Source organism: Mytilus trossulus, unplaced genomic scaffold (assembly GCF_036588685.1).
Source record: "Mytilus trossulus isolate FHL-02 unplaced genomic scaffold, PNRI_Mtr1.1.1.hap1 h1tg000024l__unscaffolded, whole genome shotgun sequence".
In the NCBI taxonomy this organism is placed as follows: domain Eukaryota; kingdom Metazoa; phylum Mollusca; class Bivalvia; order Mytilida; family Mytilidae; genus Mytilus; species Mytilus trossulus.
This window is the reverse complement of record NW_026963290.1, coordinates 8,092,874-8,099,025: the sequence shown is the minus strand read 5'-3', so window position 1 is coordinate 8,099,025 and position 6,152 is coordinate 8,092,874. Positions and strand designations below refer to the sequence as shown.

Genomic DNA, 6,152 nt, shown 5'->3' with positions numbered 1-6,152 from the left:
ATGTATGACAATAAATAACGGTAAATAATTTGACAGCTACTGATTGCATTGAAAAGTTTGAAATAGTCACGAATGAAAAAAAAGGGAAGATGTACAGCCAATTTTGATGCACGACACACCTAGATATTCGTTTTTTTTTTTTATATTTTCTTAACTAATTGGCTTTTTCTGACATTAATTGAACATTTTCAATTGCCTCAAGCTATAAAACAATGTAACATTATGCGTAATTTTCATAACAAATTTCAATGAAATAACTGGATTTATCTTCTGAATGTTGTGAGCGGAAGAACAATCAGAATGAGAATACTGTCATTTTATCGACTAACACTTGCATCTTTGTTATTAGTCCTATGCTATTCACAAAAATACACAGGTAAGAACTAGTGTGAAATATTTGTTTTTAAAGCGAAGTCTAATAAAAAATGTTGAAAATATGGGTTTTTTTTTCAACTTGAACGGCTAAGTTTTACTATAAAACACAGGTACACATACTAAAACCCATGCACATAGACTTTATCTTAAATAAAAATCATAAATATTTCATACAAAGCTTTACAAATATACTGTTTTTGAACGACTGTCTCCCTGCACTCTCGTGTAGTGCGCCGCGGGATGTTTTCACTTTCTGCATTGTTTTAAAGCTCATAATAATAAGGACATCAATTTTGCTCTTCATTATCATAACATTCTAGTTTTGGGGTTCTTTAATCGTTGTTTGGACTTGACCAGCAGTTAATAAGGTAAAAACATTGATGTGGTCATATTTATAAATTAACTGTTTACAACACTTTTTTAATTTTTGAAATACCAAGGATTTTCTACCTCAGGAATATATTACATTAGCTGTATTTGGCAAAACGTTTAGTAATTTTGGTCCTCAATACTCTTCAACTTCGTACTTTATTTTGCCTTTTTAACTTTTTTGGATTCGAACGTCACTGATGAATTACAAAATTTAATCCTGGTTTCTATGATAAGTGCATATGAAAAGTTAGTTAAATGTTAGCCATTTCAAAAATGCAGTTGTTTTGTGCATGCTAGAGACTGGAGACCATTAGACAGCTCAAAAATAAATGTTCTATGGTATCTGGTTCTTTTTTGCAGAATTTACATATACTTCTTCTATTTATTTTTATCTTGTAAAGAAGTGTATTAGTTCCCAGAATTCTTTGGATAGTTATATATTAGAACTAGAAAAGCTTAGTGCTTCTAGTATACTGTGTACACGAATCCTGTATTTTTTCCCGTTAATCAGTCAGATTAGCTTCTGCCTGGTCAGACCAGTTAATCCAGTCAAATTAAGATGGTTTTCTCATTTTTCTTTGCAGCAAAATTAATAGATTTCTCTTTCAATACTTTGTACATTTCTTTCAAACCATTATTTGATTCATTGAAAATACTTGCATTGAAAGGTAGCATTGCCTAGTCAAACTTGGTATGGCAACATTTTTGCCAATATGGGACTTTCAAGTTTATCTGAATGGAATCTTAATAAAACAAAATGCTTCATCTCAGTTCGTTCGTGATTGTCAGTGTGTGGCCCTTCTGTTTTATGGGAATATATGAAAAACGCATGCCTATTCTTTTGACATAAGATACATCACTTGTTTTGCCATATACTAGTCATTTGGTTGACAAAATCTATAAATAGTATAAGAAACAATGGAATAACATTGACTACATACTTCGAGTTTAATTTTCAGTCTGAATGAAAATGATATTAAAATTCTTTTCCAGATCATTTAAAATTGTGTAAATTTTTTGGGTGTTATATATCTGATGGTATAAATTCTTAGAAACAATTACCATGTTTATCATAAGAATACACGTCACGTACATAATACCACATGTTGAGAAATAACGAGCACTAAAAGGATGTGCATACATGTATGACAATAAATAACGGTAAATAATTTGACAGCTACTGATTGCATTGAAAAGTTTGAAATAGTCACGAATGAAAAAAAAAGGGAAGATGTACAGCCAATTTTGATGCACGACACACCTAGATATTCGGTTTTTTTTTATATTTTCTTAACTAATTGGCTTTTTCTGACATTAATTGAACATTTTCAATTGCCTCAAGCTATAAAACAATGTAACATTATGCGTAATTTTCATAACAAATTTCAATGAAATAACTGGATTTATCTTCTGAATGTTGTGAGCGGAAGAACAATCAGAATGAGAATACTGTCATTTTATCGACTAACACTTGCATCTTTGTTATTAGTCCTATGCTATTCACAAAAATACACAGGTAAGAACTATTGCGAAATATTTGTTTTTAAAGCGAAGTTTAACAAAAAAATTTGAAAATATGTTGTTTTTTTTCCAACTTGAACGGCTAAGTTTTACTATAAAACACAGGTACATATACTAAAATCCATGCACATAGACTTTATCTTAAATAAAAATCATAAATATTTCATACAAAGCTTTACAAATATACTGTTTTTGAACGACTGTCTTCCTGCACTCTCGTGTAGTGCGCCGCGGGATGTTTTCACTTTCTGCATTGTTTTAAAGCTCATAATAATAAGGACATCAATTTTGCTCTTCATTATCATAACATTCTAGTTTTGGGGTTCTTTAATCGTTGTTTGAACTTGACCAGCAGTTAATAAGGTAAAAACATTGCACAACATGTCCTGCATATATGCAATCATTAAATGTATATTTGGTAATATCTTTCATAGTTTTAACTTCAATTGATACGGTATTGACCTGAACAATTGCGGGGAGTAGGATGGGGGAGGGAGAAGTGGATCTAGTTGGCGGATATGCAATCAAATGTTGTTGACGAATAAGTGAAACTGCGGGATTACAAAATATGCAGAAATGAAATACGACCGAATGTATATCTACAATACCATTATTAAAAACAAAAATATAAATATTTTATTTTATGTTAAAATCTCACCAGGTAATGAAGGCAATCAAACTTGTATACTTTTTACATACTACCATTTTATATTTAGAACTATAAATGAACGTTTCCGATACGAGTCTAACACTTAACCCAAAGATACTTTAAAAAACTATTTCATTGGTTAACATTTAAAAATGAAAAGGTAAACAGATGCTTTGAAAATAAGTAAGAAAATATTTGTTTCGCTATGCATATACTTTATGTCCCGTCTTAGTTTTAAGAACTAAGTCTTTACTCTTTCAAAGTATTGCGAAACTCATTGAAAGTAATCACGATAGAAAAAGTATCGCGACGAAATAACTATCTAGAAACAGTAGAACAAAATAAATCTGGACTGATATTCAATGTCCATGCTATACATATGTCAGGCTCTAAAATCTGGACTGATATTCAATGTCCATGCCATACATATATCAAGCTCTAAAATCTGGACTGATATTCAATGTCCATGCCATACATATGTCAAGCTCTAAAATCTGGACTGATATTCAATGTCCATGCCATACATATGTCAAGCTCTAAAATCTGGACTGATATTCAATGTCCATGCCATACATATGTCAAGCTCTAAAATCTGGACTGATATTCAATGTCCATGCCATACATATGTCAAGCTCTAAAATCTGGACTGATATTCAATGTCCATGCCATACATATGTCAAGCTCTAAAATCTGGACTGATATTCAATGTCCATGCCATACATATGTCAAGCTCTAAAATCTGGACTGATATTCAATGTCCATGCCATACATATGTCAAGCTCTAAAATCTGGACTGATATTCAATGACCATGCCATACATATGTCAAGCCCTTAAATCTGGACTGATATTCAATGTCCATGCCATACATATGTCAAGCTCTAAAATCTGGACTGATATTCAATGTCTATGCCATACATATGTCAAGCTCTAAAATCTGGACTGATATTCAATGTCCATGCCATACATATGTCAAGCTCTAAAATCTGGACTGATATTGAATGTTCATGCTATACATATGTCAGACTCTAAAATCTGGACTGATATTCAATGTTCATGCTATACATATATCAGGCTCTAAAATCGACTCTACACAAGAATATGCAACATTAACTACGTAGATAAACATTTATATGGACAAGGAGAGGATATTAAAGGAGGTATTATAGGTCCACTTTATGACCCTTGAATTCAAAAGTAAAATCAAAACAATACTGACCTCCGTAAAAATAAAAAATATTAAAAAAAAGTCCCTAATAAAATGGCAAAAACAGAAGCTTAAACACGTCAAACGAATGGATAACAACTTTCATATTCCTGACTTGGTACAGGCATTGTCTTAAGTAGAAAATTGTGGATTTGACCTGGTTTTATAGCTAGCTAAACCAGTCATCTCAAACTCCATTATATTGACAACAATATGTGAACAAAACAAAAATGCATAATAGGTAAAAATTTCACTAATAGGGATACAGCAGTCAACATTGTGTTATAATCTTAATCACTATAAAACAAGCAAATATGTAAAGAAGAAGCACAAAAACTATCATCAAGATCTACAAGTTGAGAATATGATTTACTTGTAAGTTCAAATCTGGTAAATCCATTTTGTATATAAACAACTTATGGAATGGCATGAACTCCGATAGGAGCGACACCGAATACGTTTACCGGGTAAACTAAGGTACCAAGCTTATAATTTATTACTCCAGACGCGTGTTTCGTTTTCATAAGACACAACAGTGATGCTCAAACAAAATAGTTATATAATTTAAGCCTTATAATATAAGCCTTACATGCTAGGCTTTCTGTATGAACATCTTAATACATCTATAATTATGAACGTACAATATTAATGAATACAACATTTTTAATGTAGAAAGAAGCAAACTACTTAAACCTGCCGAACATGAAAATGACCAACAAAAAATGTCTGCTGTATTGACAAACATGTTGTGTGCTATGTGCACCATTATGAAGGACACGGGAAAGGAAAAATGCATCCCGAAATTCTGTTTATTCGGCATTCAAAAGGGATTAAAAAAAACCAGCAGGACTGCAGTTACCATATTAACAGAGTAAAGTCTGCATTAGAGACCATTCTTTTATATAACTTATGCATGGTGATAAGAAGCGGAGAGTGTGTGTTCATTAGCAAAATTGAAATAATGTCAAAACCTTGCAATAAAATAATGTTAATTTCATATAGTATATAAGTACATATTCTAGCTTCTAACGAGATGCATGTTTTACGGCCACCTAACCATCCCCTAACCTTGGACAGTGGTGTGTAACAGTATATCAGAGGAACAAACTATAAAATAATCACATGTTATAGTCTCGGCATATTTTTAACCTCTACTCTTTACACAGCTACTTTCGCATAGGTACTATTTCTGTACTAAAAATATGTAGTACTGGAAATTTACTTTTGATATTTAGTACTATTTCTTTACTTTAAAATTATTGTAATATTTAGGTACTTGTATTTTACAGTACTTGATTTGTACTAAATAATTTGGTACATAAATAATACAATATTCCATGTTTGAAAGTCACAATTTTAAGAGATTTGAAATAGAAAAACTTTCAAAATGCTGAAAATGTAACGGTAGTAACCAAAAATCTGTAGTACCTAAATTTCAAGTACAAATTAAGTACTTTGACTTGGTGTGTCAGTGTATTACTAAGATCACCCCGACGGCACATCAGGTCCAAGTTGGTAATTATTTTACATCTTCTAGACTAAATGAAGAAAACAACAACATGTTCCCTTCCAACATCTAGTTCAAATACCATACAATAAATATGATATACTTTATACATTAGTATATAGTATATATCCTCTATGAGTCCCTAATACATTAACAGGGAATTTGTATCCAGTCGTCGTGGTGTAGGAGTTTGAATATTAGCCTCTTTAGTTCGATCCCGACAAACACTGACAATTTAGTGGATTTTTTCTACATACATTTTATGAGTAAGTCTTTTTGTCCTGTGACTTTCTGTCCTATATAAAAAAAAATTATACAGGTAAATGTGGCGCATTTTAATTCCATGTATTGGCGCAATTGTTACATTTAAAAATGTAGTTGGCGCAAATTGATTCCGACATCTATTTGCGCCGAAAACCGATCCGTTGGCGCCACAAACATATTTTTTTGTCTTCTTGTCTTTCATTTTCGCTTATATGCTCTGTCTTTAGAGTGTCTACATGCGATTTTGTTTTTCTTTGTT

The 6,152-nt window shown here is 31.6% G+C and overlaps 1 long non-coding RNA gene across 1 annotated transcript; it reads left to right on the top strand.

The window, feature by feature from the left end:
- Positions 1 to 1,991: 1,991 nt before the first annotated feature.
- LOC134698899 (uncharacterized) lies at positions 1,992 to 5,119 on the top strand. The gene is made up of 2 exons (XR_010103500.1): positions 1,992 to 2,263; positions 4,795 to 5,119. It is a non-coding gene; the product is annotated as an uncharacterized LOC134698899 (long non-coding RNA).
- The last annotated feature ends 1,033 nt before the right edge of the window (positions 5,120 to 6,152 follow it).